At 33.3% G+C, this 20,892-nt stretch overlaps 1 protein-coding gene across 2 annotated transcripts in view; it reads right to left on the bottom strand.

Moving 5' to 3' along the window:
- Nucleotides 1-20,892, bottom strand: part of KIAA1328 (KIAA1328 ortholog) — a 219,241-nt gene that overhangs the window by 139,338 nt on the left and 59,011 nt on the right. The gene's annotated exons all lie outside the window — the stretch shown is intronic.

The following is a 20,892-nucleotide window of genomic DNA, read 5'->3' as shown; positions in this document are numbered from 1 at the left end:
CAACCTTTATCTCACATCATATAAAAAATAAACTCAAAATGGACTAATGACTTAAATGTAAGACCTGAAACTAAAAACCACTAGAAGGAAACATTAGGGAAATGTTCCATGTCATTGATCTGGGCAAAGATTTCTTGGATATGATCCCAAAAGCACAGGCAACAAAAGTAAATAATAGGCAATATACAATACACAAACAAGATTGTTTCAAACTAAAAAGCTTCTGCACAGCAAAGAAAACAATTAATAGAATGAAGACCACTCAGATTAGGAGAAAATATTTGCAAATGACATATCTGATAAGGGGCTAATGTCCAGAATATATAAGGAACTCAAATAACTCAATAGCAAGAAAACAAAGAGCCCAGTTAGAAAATGGGCAAGGGACCTAAATAGACATTTCTCAAAAGAAGACATACAAACAGCCAACAGATCTATGAAAAAATGCTCATCATCAGTAATCATCAGGGATATGGAAATTGAAATAACAATGAAGTATCACCTCATACCTCTTAAAATGGCTATTATCAAAAAGATGAAATATAAGTATTGGTGAAGATGTGGAGAAATGAGAACCCATGTGCACTGTTCATGTGGATGTAAATTATTATAGACATTATGGAAAGGTGGAGGCTCCTGAGAAAACTAAAAATAGAATTATTAATATCACATGACCCAGCAATCCCACTTCTGGGTATATATCCAAAGGAACTGAAATCAATGTGCTGAAGAGATAGCTGCACTCTCATGTTCACTACAGCATTGTTCACAATAGCTAAGATATGGAAGCAACCTGGTGTCCATCATCAGAATAATGAATAAAGAAAATATAGTACATATACATAATGGAATACTATTCAGCCTTTAAAAAAGAAGGAAATCCTGTTATTTGTAACATGGATGATTCTGGCAAATTATGCCAGACACTATGTTAAGTGAAGGAGGACACTATGTTAAGTGAAATAAGCCAGGCAGAAAAAGACAAACATTGCATGATCTCACTATGTGGCATCTAAAAAAGTTAAAATCATAGAAGTAGAGAGTAGAATGGTAGTCACCAGAGGCTGGGAAGAAGGGTGGATGGAGAAAGGGGAGATGTTGATCAAAGGGCAGAAAATTTGAGAAGAAAAATAAGCTTTAGTGATCTATTGCCCAGAATGGTGAATATAATAATATATTGTATATTTTTAAATTGCTAAAAGAGTAGATTTTAAATGTTTCTACCACAAAAAATACATATGTGGGGCGATGTATTCATTAATTACCTTGTTTTAATCATTCCACAATGTAAACATGTATCAAAACATCGCATTGTAACCCATAAATATATAATATATACAATTATTATTTGTGAATTAAAAATTAAAACAAAAAACCTTAGCAACTCACATTTATGTCACATGCCTACGACATAGTCCATAAATTAGATGAACATTTTTAAAAAACAACAGAGTTAACATTTTCTTCCCTAGTTGTATATAAATGCACCAAAACTAAGTGTCCTTGTTATAATGAATCAAAATCCATAGAAGAAAAGGTCTGAAGGCTGGGCATAGTGGCCCACACTTGTAATTCCAGTACTTTGGGAGGATGATGTGGGAGGATCACTTGGGGCCAGGAGTTTGGGACCAGTCTGGACAACACAGCAAGACCCCATGTCTACAAAAAATTTTTTAAAAATTATCGGGATATGGTGGTGCACACCTATGGTCCCAGTTATTCAGGAGACTGAGGTGGGAGGATTGCTTGAGCATGGGAGTTTAAGGCTGCAGTGAGCTATGGTTATGCCACTGCATTCCAGCCTGGGTGACAGAGCCAGATCCTGTTTCTTAAAAAAAAAAGAAAAGAAAAGAAAAGAAAAGGTTTAATAATGGCATCTTTACAAAATTCTTTGTGATAGGACTATTTATCACAGAGTTTTACTGGAAATCATTGTATCTCTCATTAATACATGCATATTGCCACATAACTTAAAATGACAAGAACCCAGGAGTTCTTCGATAAAATGATCCCTCTCAGGCTATCTCTCCTGACTTCCTCATGTGCACACATATAGTATATACTTAAAGCAAACAAGGCAAGCTGCTTAATTAGGACAAGGAGCTGCAAAGTGCCATGGGTGCCCTTTCCTTTTCTTCCTGATCTGTTTTTTACAAGTCTTTTGTGTGTATGGTGAAGAATCCTAAGGAAGGATGAACCCTTTCCCATAAACATGTTTAACAATAACAACAGAAACAATGAAACAAAGACTAATATCAAACCAAACAAAACAGAAACAAAATCCCCACTAACCGACTCTATGGTTCCAAGATAGCCCAAGGAATTAATGGCTATATGCTATCTGGAATGGCAAAGATGGCATAATTTGGGCAGCTTTCAACAAGAAAGAGGTAAATGCCATGTTATTTAAGATATAAGCTGAAAAGCTTATACCAAAGGAGGTCTAAATTTGCTGTTTTATTAAGTGACTTCAGGTATGGGTAAAAGGAGAAGGGGGAAAAGGGCAGACTTAGAGATCTCATTTCAGGTTGGCAATTTCTACTCAAACCTTGGCAAGTTTTTCTATAAAAGGGCAGATAGTGTTTTAGGTTTAACAGGCTATATGGTCTTCCCATAACTATTCAATTCTGCTATTATAGAGCAATGTAGCCACAGATAATATGCAACCAAATAAGTATGGCTCTGTTACAATAAAAGTTTTTTTACATAAACAAGCAGTACCCTGAATTTGGCCTGTAAGCCATAATTTACCAAGCCCTGCTCTAGCCAGAGAACTAGAAAGACTATGACTGTAACTTTCCTGGAGTTTCCAGGAGAAACAGATTGAAGAAAGGATAAGTAAGAATTAGTTGGTCTCTGGAAAGAAGATGGTATCAGATCACTATGCCTTTTTAAAATATAGATTAGCCCTTTGAGAACTAACTTGGACCAATATGTAAATAAAAGTACATATTTCTTACATAACCTTATTTTATCGTACTGCTACCACATATGCTTTTCCTTTTCCCAAGCCTGGTCCTTGTTACCTTTAAACTTTCATTGATTTATTAAATTAAGAAACTAGCCTTCAAAGAATAACAATTGCTCTCACAAAGATGGTACTGTGAAAACATAGACTATAAGAAAATATAAAATTAGGAGACTAAAACAGAAGAGATAGTAGAAGAAAAATGAGACGAAGAGGGGGAGTAAAGGCTAAGAAAAAGATATAATGGGATATTATTTAAAAAATAAATCTTCAATCTATTTATTGTCTGTTTTCCTTAGAAATTGGTTCAATGTCCACTAGTACCATATACATCGGCTGAAGATAAATATAATTAGGGTGAGATTAGGACTACAGAAATGACAAGACATTTGGGGAAAAAGAAAGTTTCTTCGCAGAGCAATTCTTGGTACCAAAGCCAAAGTTAAAAAGCCAGAAACTTTCAAAAACCATTTTAAAACAAACATTTGAAAACTTTGCCTTAACTCTTTACCAATTTTTGCAATCCCCTTGTATTTGTGTCCCCTATTTGCAAATTTTCTATATTCTGTGTTTTTATGATTCTTCTTCCCAACTACCAGGAGGACAACACTGTTTCCTACTACATAAAAGCTGAGTAGATTAGGTACTGATCCCTATGGGCAAGTGGTGGAAGCCCCACTGTTCTGTGTCATTTAACTCAAGTTTAAAACCAAGTAGTGAGGAATCTACCCTAGAAAATATTAATCAATTGGTGGGGGAAATAGATCTTGAATTTGAGTTTTGGAGACTTCCCACATGACTAAACAATGTGGGCTTTTGGATTTATTAGTATGTTTCTATCTGATTTTTGGTAAAGACAGTTAGAATGATCCCTTATTCATAGGCATAAACTTGAATACCAGTAGCAGAGAAGAATAACGGTGTGACTCTAATCAAAAGCTACATCAAACTCAAATGATTGAAACACAGAAATTAGGAAAATCTTGCAAAGACTGCAAAAAAAGGAAGAGACCCAACTTATCCTTTCCCCTCAGCCCCACTCTAAACAAAACTGACCAAACTGAAGAAATCTTGCTTTTTCTTATTCTCAAACCATCAATTTCTGACTGAGTTCCTGCTACTCTACTATTGAAGTCTAGAAGTCTGACCTGAGGGGAAAAAGACACATTAAAAAAAAAGAAGAAGAAGAAAACTTAGTTTAGACATAAAACATATATACTGAAAATCCAAGGATGAATATACTGTCATCATTTTTACACACTGATTAAAAATGGAATTTGAAACCAGTTCTAATAGTAGAAGCTTTCATCCTCTATTAATTCTGCAAGCAAAAGGAATAGCATACTATAGAAAGCACCTCAGTTTTGTTTCTTTGTTTTTCACCTCAGAGCAAATGCCTCAGAATATGCTATGGAGCTACTTTCCCACATTTACTGTTCAATTTCATTTCTCTTTCAGGGTAATTACAATAAATGTCAGTTAAGGAAATACTTAAATAAAATCTCAAACTTTTTCTAATGCAAACTGAAAGACTGATTATTGGAAATGTTTATGGTCACTGAGGTGTCCAATATGGCTGTCTCATACAGACATTAAGAGTAGCATAACCTTTTTTCAATAAAAACTTACTTCTTTTGTTCATATTATATATTTTTTCCTTTATGCTTCCTTGAAGATGTAAAATAACCTGATAGAAAGTAGGGAAAAGACCATTACATTTAAGTGCATATGGTTTAAATCATTTAAACTGATTTTGTTAAATTATACATGACACTTTCTGTGAAATATAATATGCAAGGTAGAATTTTATGAGCAAAAACATTCTCATAGAAAATATATGAAAGTATAAACTATTAAATGTTAAAACAAATAAAACTAAAATTTAAAAAAGTGAAATAGCCAAACTTGGTAATTTTCAAAAATTTATATCACAGTACATATTCCCTAAAGTAAAAAACAGCAAAAATATTGCAAAATGGTACATTACTGACCACTTTATTTCTTGCTTAAAATAAAATCTGGAGAGTAAATTAATATTTAGCATTTCTAAAAGCCAGAGGAAAAAAATCTTCAAATATGGGATAGTGCTAGGCTACCTTAAGACTGAGGCCAACCGGAAACAGAAGTCCTCTCACTATTTGCAGAAAAAAAGGTCAGAATGCCAAGAATTGTCTTTATAAATCCAAATCCTAGTCAAAAGACTTTTTTATTATTCAGGGATATTGCCTGTTTGTTGATTTTTTTGGATTGATGTTGGATAAAAGCAAGAGAAATCCAAGGCAACAGTGCTAGTGACTACCCTAATTTTGGAATATGCACAACCAATCAAGGAATATACTGAATGACATAAACACAAAGGCAGATTAATTTGAGATACTAGGTAGCAAAAACTGGTGAGTGACTATGGCAAAGTGTAGGGCCCTAAGCTTAGAAAAAAATTGTTCACTTTAATACTCACAATTATTGTCAGTTGCTATGGAATTGTTACAGTATTAATGCCATACCATAATATTCAGATTTATGTTGAATGGTGGGTCTTTTATTCATCTTATATTTAAACAGAGAAGAATTAAGGCAAAAACGAGTGGCCATTGCTGTTATCTAATTTAATCAAAGGGTAGAATAATAATTACAAAGTGGATTCTGTAACTATATGCACAGCATGGTAGGGGGTCCATTCTGCTAACACTACAGAATCAAAGCATCATGATGCACAACTAACTTGATTACAACAGTGCACTTTATAAATCTCTGTAGTTCTCAAAATGCCCATTAAAGAACATGCTCCTATCCTTTCATGCCTTACTATTATAATTTTAAAAATAATTTTAAAAACTACCATTATTAAATTCAAAATTAGAAAAGGCAATTCTATAAATGTGAAGTATTTCTTCTTAGAGCTATTTAACTCATCTATAAAAGATATGTCATGATTTAGAAGGGAGGTCCATGCTGTTTGGAATATACAGTCTCAAGAGAATGTTGCTTCCAAACTAACAATGAGAAAGAGCCAGATAATCTGCAAAATATTACTTTTTTGGGCCCAAAGAAAGTTGAGGTCACAAGGCAACCAGGTAAACTTAATTCCAAAGGGTAACAAGCCTTTCTAAGGAGAGATAGGACATAGAACCCAGGACCCAGAGAAAGAGATAGCCATAAAAGGCAGATATGAATTAAACATCTAAAATTTTAAACAAATTCTTAAAGGCTAAGTGTGAGCTAGTGTGACAATTTAGACACTCCTGGGAGCAACAAACACAAGGCGAGTTTGCACTCACTCACTGGACCTTCTTCACAGGCCTCTACCAAGGGCTTACAGGAAATAATGCTAAGGCAGGAGGATCGTTTGAGCTCAGGAGTTTGAGGCTGGATGAACTATGATCGCGCCACTGCACTCCAGCCTGGGCGACAGAGCAAGACCCTATCTTTAAAAAAAAAAAGAATGAGGATAGAGCAAGAGATCTAAGAGAGTCATTCTCAGCAGGGCATATGTACAAAACTCTGACCACTCTTAGACCTTTCTCTCTCAGAAAGCAACAGCTGGAAGCTGCTAAGAATAGGTCAGGAAACACTCCTGCTCAATTGTCTTACTCAATTCAGACTACTATAACAAAGTACCATAGACTGGGTGGCTTATAAACAACAGAAATTTATCTCTCACAGTTCTGGAAGCTACAAGTCTGGGATCAGGGTGCCAGCAAGATTGGGTTCTCATGAGGAGCCTCTTCTGGGTTGCAAATTTGTCTCTGTATCCTCACATGGCAGAAAGAGGGACAGAGAGCTCTCTGACGTCTCTTTTGTAAAGATACTAATCCCGTTTGTGAAGGTTCCATCCTCAAGACGTAATTAACTCCCAAAGCATCCACCTTCTAATAACAATACTAGGAGTTAGGATTTTAAAATCTGAATTTTGGGGAGATACAAATATTCAGTTCATAACACCTACCTACAACCAGGGAACAGGAGCACTAGGAAAAACCTGTCAGTACTCCAGGATTCACACTAAGCACAATGTGGCAGAAGCCCACCACGGGAGAAATTTAAAGTCTTGTACACTAAAGGCAACTAAAAGTAACAATAAAACTTGAATTCACTTCAACTACTGACTTGAATGACTCAAACCACACACTAAATGCCCACCTGATAGAAGAAGAGAGGTGCCCCTTTCTAAGCATAAATATGATTTACCTCAGTTTCTACTGTTCTTTAACACAATGTTAGGCATTAAAGAATTAAGAAAAAAAAAAGGCAAGTGGTTGGGGGGAAAATCCCACCAATATTCAAGAGATAAAGTCATCAACAAAACTAGATTCAGAGATGGCTGAGATATTGGAATTAGCTGTTGGGAACTTTAAAATAATTATTTCAAAGGATTTAGTGTAAAAGGGCACATGCATGAATAGATGGAGAGTTTCAGAAAAGAGAAACTGTATTAATAAGTATCAAATAGAAATGCCCAAAATAAAAAAAACATGATATAAAAAATAAAGAATTCCTTTTATGGTCTTATCAGCAGACTAGATACAGTACAGCAAAGAATCTAAGAATTTGGAAATAAGGCAGCAGAAATTCCCCAAAATGAAACACAAAGAAAATAAAAATAACAAAACATCCCAGGTCTGGGAGACCAGATCAAACATATACAGTTGGAATCCCAGAAAGAGACAAGAAAGAAAAGGAGGCGGAAGGAATATCTGAAGAGATGGTCAAGAACTTCGAAAAATTTATGAAATAAAACAAACCACAGACCAAAGAAGCTCAAAGAACTCCAAGCAGGATAAACACACACACACTCTCATCCCTAGAGATATCATAGTGAAGTTGCTGAAAACCAAAGCCAAAGAGAAAATCTTGAAGACATTAAAAAAAAATTTTTTTTTAAGTACTGAAACAAAAGCATATCACAATACCAACAATGTTCCACATTTGTGAGCCTTAACAATTATAAGCAGAAGCAGCAGCAGGTATTATACTTATTGATCACTTATTGCATGTCGGACACTGTTCTAAGTGTCACAAAAACCCTATTAAGTATAATTAATATCTCATTTTACAGATAAAGAAACTGAGATACAACAGAGTTAAGTAATTGCTCAGAATCACTGTTAGAAGCTGTGGAACCAGGATTCAAAGCTCATCAGTGTGGCACTAGGGTCCATACTCTTAGTCACTATACCATTCTGTTGGGTAGATCCCCTCCAAATTGATCAAGACCTATATATCCACTCCAATAAGGCACCATAAACAGTGATAATTAACACACCACCACCACCACCATACACACACACAACCTGCCCAGTCTATGCTCCTAAATAGAAAGTAACATTGATAATATGGAGAACACAGACACCCATTATCACTACTGGGGTTGGCAGTGAATGTTAACACAGTTTACACAGTTCCTTCTAGATTAGATAAGCACTTCTGGGTAATAGAAAATCTCGGCTTTAACTGTACTATGTATATATTTTTGTGTTGAACTACACCTACTTGTTCTTACAAGGGCACTCCCATTCAGAACCACTTCTCTCTTCCTTCCCTTAAAGCACAGTGAAAATAATTGTATCATGGAAAAAGTTACTACAATCAAGCTGCTCATAGCAGGTACAGTCTCCAAGTAACAATTTTGCCATAGTACTATGATTAATTTTTTTAATAAGCTTTATAGGTAGAATAATTTTAGATTTACAGAAGAATTACAAAGATACTATAGACAGTTCCCATATGCCCTGACACAGTTTTCCTTGTCATTAATATCTTACACTACCCTGGTACATTTGCTACACCTAAGAAACCAACATTGTTACATTACTATTAACTAAACTCCACACTTCAATCAGATTTCACTAATTTTTCCATTAATGCTCTTTTTCTATTCCAGAATCCAATCCAGGTATCACACTGCATGTAACTGTCAAGTTTCCTTATTCTCCTCTAGTTTGTGACAGTTTTCCAGACAGTTTCCTTGTTTTTCCTGACTTTGATAGTTTTCAAAAAAAACCTGCCAGGCATTTTTATAAAATGTCTCTCAATTTGAGCTTCTCTGATATTTTTCTCATGGTTAGAATAGGGTTATGGATTTTTGGAAAGAACACCAACGGATGAAGTATCATTCTCACACGTCGTGTCAGAGGTACATGATATTCAGAAAATACTGGTGATATTAACTTTGATCATTTGGTTTAAGAAGTGTTTGCCAAGTTTCTTCACTGTAAAGTTATTATTTTTCCTTTTCCATACTCTATTTTTTGGGTGAAGTAACTAAGTCTAGCCTACTATCAGAAATACAGGATGGGAATTAATCTCCACCTCCCCAAAGCGGGGAATGTGTATATATTATTTGAAATTCTTCTTTAAGAAAGAGTTGTATCTTCTCTCCTGTTTTTCTATTGTATTTTATAAAATGGTGAGGTAAAGTATATATTTTTAGCTGGAATTTCACCTTCTTAAACAAAACCAAAGAAAAAACCCCTAGCTCAGTTTTCAGCTTAACTGTACTAAAAAAAAACAAATTTAAAGGTCACATTTGAGTAAACAATTTTTTTCAGTGCATCTATATAAAATTAACCTTAGGGAAGAAGCAAAGAAGATCCAAGGTGTGCTTTAAGTGGAGGAAGATGGAGTAGGACTTGATCTTCACATTAATGGGCAAACACAGCCATACACACACTCTCTCTCCCTTTGAAGTAGGGTGACCGGGATAGAAGAAAAGACTAAAGTGAGTGAAATTGGTGTTCCCCTTTACTATTGACAACATAGAGAAGATTGGTTGCTGCCATTTGCTATTGGAAATTACAATTGTGGAACCAGAGGAAGCCTGATAGCCAAATATGTTGAAATAAGAATTATAAATTATTCTTGGTTAGACTATAAACATTTCTCATTTCCCAGATAATCTGTCCTCAATTCAATCAATTAGCACACAGGAAACTGAACCCTTTTGAACAAGGAGATTGCCTCATAGTAAACTGAACATGAAAATGCCTAGGAAATCCCACACTCAAAAGACCTGCACTCAAAAGCCACAAAAGTTGAAGGTTTCAGACAATAAAAACAACATTAAGAAAAAAAAAGTTGAGAGAAATCCTAAAAGAAGAAGAAATCAAAGGAGAGAAGGGGTGGGAGGACAGAGGAGAAGGATGAAACAAGATGAAATGAATATTATCTGCAAAACTAACCATTCTATAGAAATCATTTGTAAGGAGTATTAATATATAAGAATCAAATATTTTTCCAGAAGGCTAAAATGTAACTAATGTAATCAGTTTGGTGATCTGTTTATACTGCACAGAAAAAGAAAAAGAAGAGTTTCCTAACTTGTTTAATGTAGAATAGATCTGCCCAGGAATAAGGTATTCAACTAATGGTTTGTAAAACATCAATATTCTATTCTTGCTCCTCGGTTAGCTCAGCCCCTTCTTGTTTCTTAGCTTACAGCTCCACTGTTCATACAATTCCAACAGGTCCTCTAGAATCCCTAGCCTTCTACCATGAGTCTTTATTGTTTTCTGTTTTTACCTAAAATCTTCCCTCCCACTTTCTTACCTTAATTATAATTTCAACTAAAAGTAATCATAATTCTGTAAACTTCCAAAAAGTTTTAGAGTTTACAAAATGCTTTTGCTCTTATTCCCTTAATCTTTATAATAATAAAAACACCATGGTGTATTACCATCTTACAAAGGAAACAAGGATAGTTTACATCACTGAAGGCCGTATCAGTTCTCCCAAAGGGTACCCACAATAACCCTTTACTTGAAGGTCTGAATTCACTTGGTGATTCAGCACACTGCAGTTTCCAAAGGTCCCAACTGACTCCTGTTCAACAAATCCAATATATGCTTTATGGTTCTCTTATATGACTTCTATGGACCAGCAACCCTCATTTGAAATGTTATCTTCTTTGGGCTCTTCTTGGCACTACTTATTAATACTCTTTCTTTTTCTCTAGCTACTCCTCATTCTTATTCTAAGGTCCCATCTTACTAAACCTAATACATGTCGGGGTCTGTCCTTGGCTTTTATCTCTCATGCTGCATGTACTCTCTGAGCAATCTTACCCAAACTCAAAGCTTCAAAAGCCAACAATATTCTGGTGATTTCCATAAGCACATACCTAGTCCTGAATTTATCAACTCCAGACTCTTAATTAAAACGTGCCTATCTTCAGAGTTAATGCAGCCAAAATTAAAGTCATTATCTTTTCTCTTTTCAAAACCTGATGTTTCGCATATAAGTCCTACATCATCTCTTGTATGTCTGATCCAGAAATCAGAGGTCATTCAGATTTTGTTAGCTCCCACACCAAACCCTCGTATCTATTCCATTTCCAAATAGCAGTCAAATCTGCCTCCTCCTTTGTATCCTCATTGCCTGTGATTTAGCTTAGTCCTTGGCATTTCTCTCATCCAGATTACTGGTCTACTATACAGTGAGCTCCTGAATACTGATTTCACCCTTTCAATCTATCATTTATCTTGCTGACAGAAAGTTTCTTTCAAAACACAATCAGATCAACTCACCAGCACTTACCTTCAATATTCAAAACCAAACACCCTCTTCTCTACCCTAGCTGGTGTCCCACTGGGTAATCCAAACATCTTTGCTATTAAAGACACTTGATGATTTGGACTAAGCTTACTTACCCTTTCAGCATCATTTCCTTCCAATTTGCCCTGCATTTTCCATCTCACCATTGCAACCTGCGCCCTCATCAAATCAAAATTCCTGAAGTTTCGTAAACACATTATGACAGCTCTGTACAATAGAACTTTCTGTGATGATGTAAATGTTCTATATCTGTTCTATACATTACCAGACACATGGGTAACTGATAGCTTAAAATGTGGTTAAGTGTGACTCAGGTAATGAATTTATTATATTGAATTCCAATTAATTTAAATTTGTCACATGTAGCTAGCGACTATCACATTCAACAGTACAGGTCTATGCTTTCCATTTTTCTATATCTTGGAGTATTGTCCTCTGTCCCTTGGTATTCCTTCCAGTTCCTTTCTTTATTCTTCTCATGCTGGTTTTTAACTACAAATTCAATTACACCAATAGATATAAAGCTATTCAAATTATGTTTATTTATCCCTTTCATGTAAATTGTGAAGTTTATACGTTTAAGTTTAAGGTTATTTATAATCCTTTTTATTCTTTTAATATCTAGAGAGATGATACCTCTGTCATTCCTGATTTGGTCATTTGTCTTCTCTTTTTGCCTGATCGGTATGACTAGAGTTTTAACAATTTTATTATCTTCTCAAAGAATATGGTTGACTTCAATGCTTGTCTCTATTGCTTTTCTGTTTCATTGATATTTATTGTATTCCTTCTGTAAACTTCTGGTTTCATTTGTTTTTCTTTTTCTAGTTTTTTACAGCAAAATAAGAGGTTATTGATTTGAGATGTTTCTTCTTTTCTAATGTAGATATTCAGTGCTAAAATTTCCCATTAAGTACTGCTTTAAATGCATCCAAGTAATTTTAATATGTTGTTTTTTTTTTTTTATTTTCACTTAGTGCAAAATGCTCTCTAATTTCAGTTTGGATGTCTTCTTTGACTCATGAGTATTCAGAAATGGAAAGTAAGAAAAAATAAAGAAAGAAAACTTCAGTCATAAACGTCTTCAATACTTCTTGACATAGAAGAACATTATATATTAACGTATATCAATATATTGCAATACTTTATAAACATAATATGCAATACTTTGTAAACATAAAGTACTGTAATACTTCTCAAACAAAGGGGCCAAGGCTTCTCTCGGGGCAGTATATAAAATGTCTCTCAAATAATCTCCATTATTAGAAAAGCATTTCTAACCTAAGTAACCTGAAAAATGAAACTTGAATATGCTCATGTACTCATTAACTCAACACATTATTTCCCATTAAAATACAAAATGGTCCACCTTCTTTAGACCTTCTGTTGAGTTAAAAAGATTTTTCTTTTTAAAAAGATACTTATAAAAGGGAAGAAAAATTAACTCTACGGGTCCTAATGTAAATATATTTAAAGTAACCAATCAGAATGACATTCACAGAACTAACCAACAAAAGTATCCTATGATACTAAGTTTTAAACATGGAACCACACATAACCCCTGTGGCATAATATAAACACTTCTCAATGCCTGAATCAGAAGGAATGCGTAATATGATGGATTCCTTCATGACTGATTTTCCATGATGATGCTGAACCCAAACATAAACTCTTTTATTCCTGATTAAAATCAGCACATCAACTCTATGCTTAAAGAGGCAGACTAGGGTGCCAGCTGAGTTGGATTGGGGAAAGTGGGTAGACATGTTTGAATCAAATTAAAGTATGGCACCACACAGCAAATGAAAGGAACAGAAAGCCAACCCCTACCTCCTCTAGAACTGTGTGATCAGGAGGGAGACAATTACTTTCAAGACACAGTAAATAATGACACTGGCATTAATAGTGGGGGGAAACCTAAGAACAGTGTTAAATGCTATTCCTATCTTGCTAAAGTCTATGTAAATGTCAAAAAAATTAAAATGGAGTATTATGACTTGACTAACCACATACAGGTTTGTCTCTGTTTAAAAAAAATATTTTAAAAAATTCCCCAAACACTTCTCAACTAAGGTACTTCAATAAAAATATGGGAATAAGGAAAGCAAGTACTAGAAGTGGGTTCTTAGAATAAACACAACCATAATGAAGGAGACTGCCAAAATTCAGTAACTTATACAAATCTTGGAAGACTCTAATAGTAAAAAGAATGGACCAGATAAGTCACAGTCAACTTCTAAGGTGCATATCTGTTAAAAATGTAGTGGAAAGAGAAGCAAAACTTCTAATTTTATAGGCTGTTTTTCCTCTCTATTTTTTGTTGTTAATTTATGAAATAGAATTTCATTCAACCTGAACTACAAAAATAGAACAAAAAGCAAAAACCCTCTCGTAATCATGACCATAAACTGGAGCTTCATTTTCTACCTATAAAGGATGAATTGGAACAAGAATTGCCCTCCTGTCATAGACTAGAAAAATGGACAAAATGTATGAAACAACTATTTGCAGACAGGGGGCAGGGGAGGATTATGCTGCCAGTAAAAAGGTAAAAAAAATAGCGCTACAATTACTCCAGCTTGCCAGGCTACAGCACAGTTAGAGAGAATCCAAACAGAGCCTGGTGGTTTGGCTGAGTTATGCGGAGAGAGATTGGTATACAGGGGAGGCTAAGGATGCTAGACTTTGCAGGGCAGAGTACTAGTGAGGAAGTACCTGCACAAAAAGCTCTAAGGATCTGCAGAGGGATGTCCTGACTCTTTGGGTGAGTACTAATCTGCATATTCATGGAGTGAAATACCTGAGACCAGTGAAAGAACCATTGGAAAGCAGAAGGCTGAACCATAGCCAGAGCTGACACAGGGTCAAAACTAGGTAGTAGCACTCCCATCAGCCAGAGTAGAGAAACTATATAATACACAAGGCATTTGGTAGGGTCAGAAAGGTCATTATATCTTATTAATGTGGCTAAATTAGCCCCAGAATAATAGAAACACTGGACACACTCTAATAAAGCTTTTAAAAATATCTTTTTATTTCTAATAAAGCTTTAAAGCAAGATATACATTAATTCCAAATAACTTAATTGGGTTTCTGAACAAAGACAAAAACTTTTTATAATATATAAAAAGTAAAATAAATTAAGGTTCACAGGATAAAGAATAAATGTTGTTCTACTTTTTAAAAAAGTTTTGCTGTCTTTTTTTTCTTATTATTTTTAATTGACACATACGGGTACAGTGTGATATTTAGATACTTTTATATAATGTGTAATGATCAAATCAGGATAATTAGTAGGGTTCCTTTAACAAGTAGTAGTACAATATTAACTCAAAGTAGATTTTGATTATTTAAAGTACATAATGTAATCCCTAAAGCAACCACTAAACAATAATGTAAAGTGATGGAGCTAAAATCCAATAAAGGAATCAAAATAATATACTGAAAATTTAACTATCACAAAATGAAGCAGGAAAGAAACCTCAGAGGCAAAACATAATAAGAGAAATAGTGAACCAACAGCACAATGGAAGACCTAAATTTAACAATATCAATAATCACATAAATATAATAGACTAAGTAAGACTGTATAAAAAAAGCTGGACCTAACTATTAGTATATGCTGTCTACAGGAGATGCATTGAAAATAAAAGTACAGATAAGTTGCAAGTATAGAGGACAGAACAAGACATACCATGCAAACAGTAAGCATAAAGGAGTTGTTTTGACTATATTAATATAAAATAAAATAGACTTCAAGAGAAGTATAATCAGAAAGAGAATTTCATGATAATGAAAAGGTAAGTAAATCGGGCATATATAACAAAAATAAAGATATATATACCTATTAAAATTGCTTCAAATGACACCATCAAGTATCTTGATTCAATTGACAATTAAATTTAGAAAACTGCTCCAACAACTGTAAAATATACATTGTTTTCAAATGCACATAGAATGTTCATCAAGAAACATCACACAGTAGGCTATAACAGAAGTCTGACTAAATATTAAAAATATGTTCTGTAAGCACAAAGAAATATTAGAAGTAAATAACAGTAAGAAATAAATAACAATATACTTCTTAATAACTCATGAATCAAAGAAGGAATAAAAAAAATTTTAAAATAATTCCAACTGAATGAGAATACAGATACAACATTCCACGATTTGTGGGATACAGCTAAAGCAGAGCTTAGATAGATATTTATATCTTTAAATGCTTAATAAAAATAAAGGCTTAAAAACAATGATCTCAGTTTCCATCTTAAGATGCTAAAAGATGAACAAATTAAAACCAAAGTGAGTGGAAAGAAGGAAATAAATATAAGAGCCAATATTAAGATAATAAAAAACAACCAAAACAAAAAACAAGAAAAAAATTAAGAATGACAAAAGAAGGATTTTTGAATATAAATAAAATCGATAAACCCTACAAGACTGATGGAAAAGAGGAAAAACACTTAATATTTACTAATAGTCAAAGAAAGGCATAAAAGAGGAGGTATCTCTACAGATGTGACACTAATCAAAAGGAAAAGAAGAGTCCAAATTCCTTTAATGGTGAATAGTTTGTTTTGAACCAATCACAAATAATAATTGGAAGCTCTGGACATAAAAACTCTAGATGTTAAAACCCCAACTCCCTAAAGGCACTGGAAATGAACCAGAAACAGGAAAATGGGAGGGGAGTTACCAAGTACAAGAAGGAAAAAACAGTAGGTGAATTTCCTATTCTTATGGCTTTGTACATTCTGAGGCCTGAGTGTAGGCCTCAAGTCACACTGGGCACAATGGCTAAGTCTTGAATAAAAACAGTCTTACCTATTGTTAAATCAGAGAACAAAGTTAAGGATGAAACTGTCAGATGGAAATTGAGGAGGAATACTATAGGAAGGAGAAAGAAGTGCACAAATCCTATGTAGTAAACTCTGTCTAAATCTCTGGCTGACACCTGAACTACACATACAGAGAAGTCTCCAGGTGGCCCAGCTAGGTCTACATAAACTGATGAAAGATTTCAGTTACTGCTCAATCTCAAAAAACAGAGTTTGGTGTCTGAATTCAGATAAAACAGAACAAAATTCAAAACTCTTTAGAGGAATACAATTGAATGCAAATTTATCTACAATGTATCATTCCTAATATGGAAGAGATAATCCAAAATTATAAGAAAATGTGACCCATGAAAGCAATCAGTGAAGACCAACCCTAAAATGACCCAAATGTTGAAGTTATCCAAAAGGGATTAAAAATAGGTATCATAAATATGCTAATAATGAATAAACATAAGAAAATCTACACAGAAAAGGAGAAACTATAAAATTAACAAAATGGATATTTTAGAATTAAAAAATTCAGTATTTGAAATGAAAATTTCACTGAAAAAACTTTAAAAAGAAAATTAGAAATATAAGAAGAATGAGTTAGTGAGCTTCAAGACAGATGAATATACATAATCTAATCTTAGAAGCAGAAAGACTGATTTTAAAAATAAACAGACTCAATGAACTTTGGGACAATATTACGAGGTGTATTGGAGTCCCAGTAAGAGAAAAGCAAAATAAAGGGTTAGAAAAAATCTATGAAGAAATAATGGCTGAAATTTCCCCAAATAGTTGAAAGACATAAATGTTTATGTTCAAAGCTCAGTGAACCCCACATAAGAAATGAAATCACACCTAAACACATTATAGTAAAACTACATTGAAAAGAAAAAGAATAATAGCAGACTACATGCAAGTGAAAAATGATATGAACTATAAATTCTCATAAGAAATACTTATCAGAAACAATGGAGTGAGAAGAAAGTAGAATAGTATCTTTAAAGTGCTGAAACAAAGGAATAATGGAATATTATTAACTTCTTATGCAAAGAAACCCAGCAACATAGATCAGGAAACTCCTTGAAAAATACAACTAACAAAAACTGAAACAAGATGAATTAGAGAATATAAACACTCTTAAATATATTTTAAAAATTGGATGTGTTATTACCTTTAACAAAAACAACTTCAGCCTTTGCTTTATTGGTGAATTCTATTATATCAATGATGGAAGGAATGAATAAAATCAATCTTACACAAACTTTTTAAGGAAATAGAAGATAAAAAAAACTTACCCTACCAACAGTACCAGGTCCAAACTCTAATACCAAAACTTGACAAGGACACTTGAGGAATATGCCCCATAAAGTAACAAAAATCCTAAGTAAAATATTAGCATATTGAATCAAGTAACACATAAAAAGAGTACATCAATTTTTGGACAGGGGTAGGAGAATAGGGGGAATGAAGAGAAGGTGAATAATGGGTACAAATATACAATTTGATAGAAGAAATAAGACCTAGTGTTAGATAGACCACTAGGATGAACATAGTTTACAGTAATCTATTGTATATTTCAAAATAGCTAGAAAAGAAGAACTCAAATGGTTCCAGCATAAAGAAAAGACAAATATTTAAAGTGATGGCTATCCCAAGTACACTGATTTTATCCATACACATTATATGAATGTATTAAATTATCACATGTACCACATACATCTCTTATCAATTTTAAAAAAGGAATACATCACCATGATCAGATAAGGATTATCCCAAGAAGGAAACACTAATATTTGAAAAATATTTTAATCAATGAAATCTACCATATTAACTGGATAAAGGAGAAAGACTATATGATATTTTCAAATAAATGCAAAATAAACATTTGACATAGTTCAACATTCATTCACGATAAAAATATTAAGAAAACTAGTACTAGAAGGAAACTTCCTCAATCGGCTAAGGAAATCTATGGAAAGCTTATAGCTAACATCATATATCATATGAAAGATAATGTTCCGCCCTCATATTGTGAAAAAGATAAAGACATAAAGATAAACATATTGGGAAAAAGATAAAGACATAAAGATAAACATAAAGACATAAAGATCAACACTGTACTAAAGGTGCGCCAAGAAAATCATGAAAAAAAATTAAGATTGGTACAGATTGGTAAAAAAGAACTAAAACTTATTCTGTTTACAAACTACATGATTATACAGAAAATGCCAAGGAATCACACAAAAATCCTACTAAAACTATCAAATAAGTAAAATAAGGTCTCAGGATACAAAAATCAATGGATAAATACTAATGATATGCTAGCAGCAAACTGGAAAATAAAAATTTTAAAAATTCCCATTAGAATAGTGCCAAAACACAAAGTACTTAGGAATAAAACTAACAAAAGCAATGCAAATACTTTACACTGAAAACTTCAAAACATTGCTGAGAAAAATTAAACAAGTAAATAAATGGAGAGATTTAACTTTAGGGATTAGAAGACACAATGTCATTAAGATATCAATTTTCTACAGATTATTTTATGGATTCAACAGTCTCCTGATCATAATCCCAATAAGGCTTTTATAGAAACTGACCAGATGAATCTGAAATTTACATAGAAATACAAAGGACCTAGAAAAACCAAAATAATCTTGACAAAGAACCAATATGGAGGATTTATATTACATGACTTACTAAAAAAGCTACAGTAATCAAGACAGTGTTGTATCAGCAAAAGAAGAAAGAAATATATCATAGAGAGTCCAGAAATAGACACTTATTTTCAATAAAGATACATGAAAAAAAGTCTTTCAACAAATGCTACTGAAACAGCTAGAGGGCTATAAAGGGAAAAATTACTTCAACCTCTAGCTCACAGCATATATAATTTTAAATCAAGGTAGGTCAAAAACTTCAACATAAAAGCCAAAACTTTAAAACTGGAGAAAAACACTGGAGAATATGTTGGCAAAGATTTCTTACACAGGCCCTAGATTATATCATTAGCAAATATGCCTGATCCTACATATCTCACAGTATCCACAAAAGAAAGGGACACATTAAATTTCCCAAATGAAACAAAGTGGAAGATGTGGCCTGAGAAATTACATAATAGGACTAAGTAAAATTTAATATTCACAATTCTTTGTGGGCACATATATGGTTGCCTAATTCATAAAATAAATTCAAAGATAAATCAATCTGATCACTCTACTCAAGATATTACAAAAACTGTATATTTTCAATATAGTTCATGAAAAATAAGAACTAGTAATAAAAATGTGATGCCTGAAGTTGTCTAATGTGTTATAAACTATATTTGTTTAATATATATTTTTATATATTCAAGTATTTCACATATAAAGTCCAAAGCTCCCTATTTAAAGTCCTTTACCTTTTATTTTGGGGGGAGGGCAGAATTTGCTGCAATAAAACCAACTTTATTAAGGTTTTTCAGAAATCTTTTACTTACCTGAACATTTATCTAAACTAACAACTATGATGAGAAAGGACTTTATGTGGTAAAAGTTCTGTTTGTTATATTAGCAAAACTCCATGTCCTTGAACTTGATCATGCAAACATCATACATTTGCATTTGACATTTATCTATTATATACTGTTGCCTATAATGGTTTGGTACTTTTTATTGCTAAATATAATAACGCTCTATCATACAGATCAACCACAGTTTGTATATTCACTCACTCATCAAAAGACACTTGGGCTGTTTCTAGTTCTTCACAATTATGCATAGTACCACTATATATATTTACATATAGTATTTTGTGTGATCAGAAGTGTTCATTTTTCTAGGATAAATACCTAAAAGTGGGATTTCTGAATCATAAGTTTATGTTTAACTTTGTAAGAAACTGTCAAATGTATTATAAAGTGGCTATACCATTATACATACGTATATCATGACCAATATGAGAATTCTAGTTCCTCTGCATCCTTGACAGCATCTAATATTGTCAACATTGTTTCTTATTTTACCCATTCTAGAAGGTGTGTAATGGTAGTGCATGGTGGTTTTAATTAGCTTTTCTCTAATGAGTAAAGATGCTGATTGAGCATCTTTTTCAAGGGTTTTTGCCATATCTATGCTGTCTTTGGTGAAGTCTTATTAATAGTTAAAGTCATTGCCTGGTTATATTAGGTTGTTTTCTTATTGTTGAGTTTTGAGATTTCTTTAGATAAGTCTGTATACACCTCTGGATGTGGTTAGAAAATATTTTTTCCAAGTCTATGGCATGTTTTTTGCATTCTCTTTAACAATGTCTTTCACAGATAAGACTTTTAAAAATAAAACCTAATTAATCATTTTTTTTCTTGCATCATGCTTTTGGTATTATCTCAGAAAACTCTTTTCCTAACCCAAGTCACCATTGCATCGTTGTCAAAACTACTGATCGTATTTGTGTGGGTCCAGTTCTAGAGACTCAATTCTGCTCCATTAATCTGTGGATCAGTCCGTCCACCAGTGCTGTACTATTATAGATTGCTGTAGCTTTATTAGTATGTCTTAAAATTGGGTACTG

This window comes from Lemur catta, chromosome 16 (genome assembly GCF_020740605.2).
Source record: "Lemur catta isolate mLemCat1 chromosome 16, mLemCat1.pri, whole genome shotgun sequence".
Taxonomy (NCBI): domain Eukaryota; kingdom Metazoa; phylum Chordata; class Mammalia; order Primates; family Lemuridae; genus Lemur; species Lemur catta.
The sequence above is the reverse complement of the archived record's forward strand: the minus strand, read 5'-3'. Positions and strand labels throughout refer to the sequence as shown.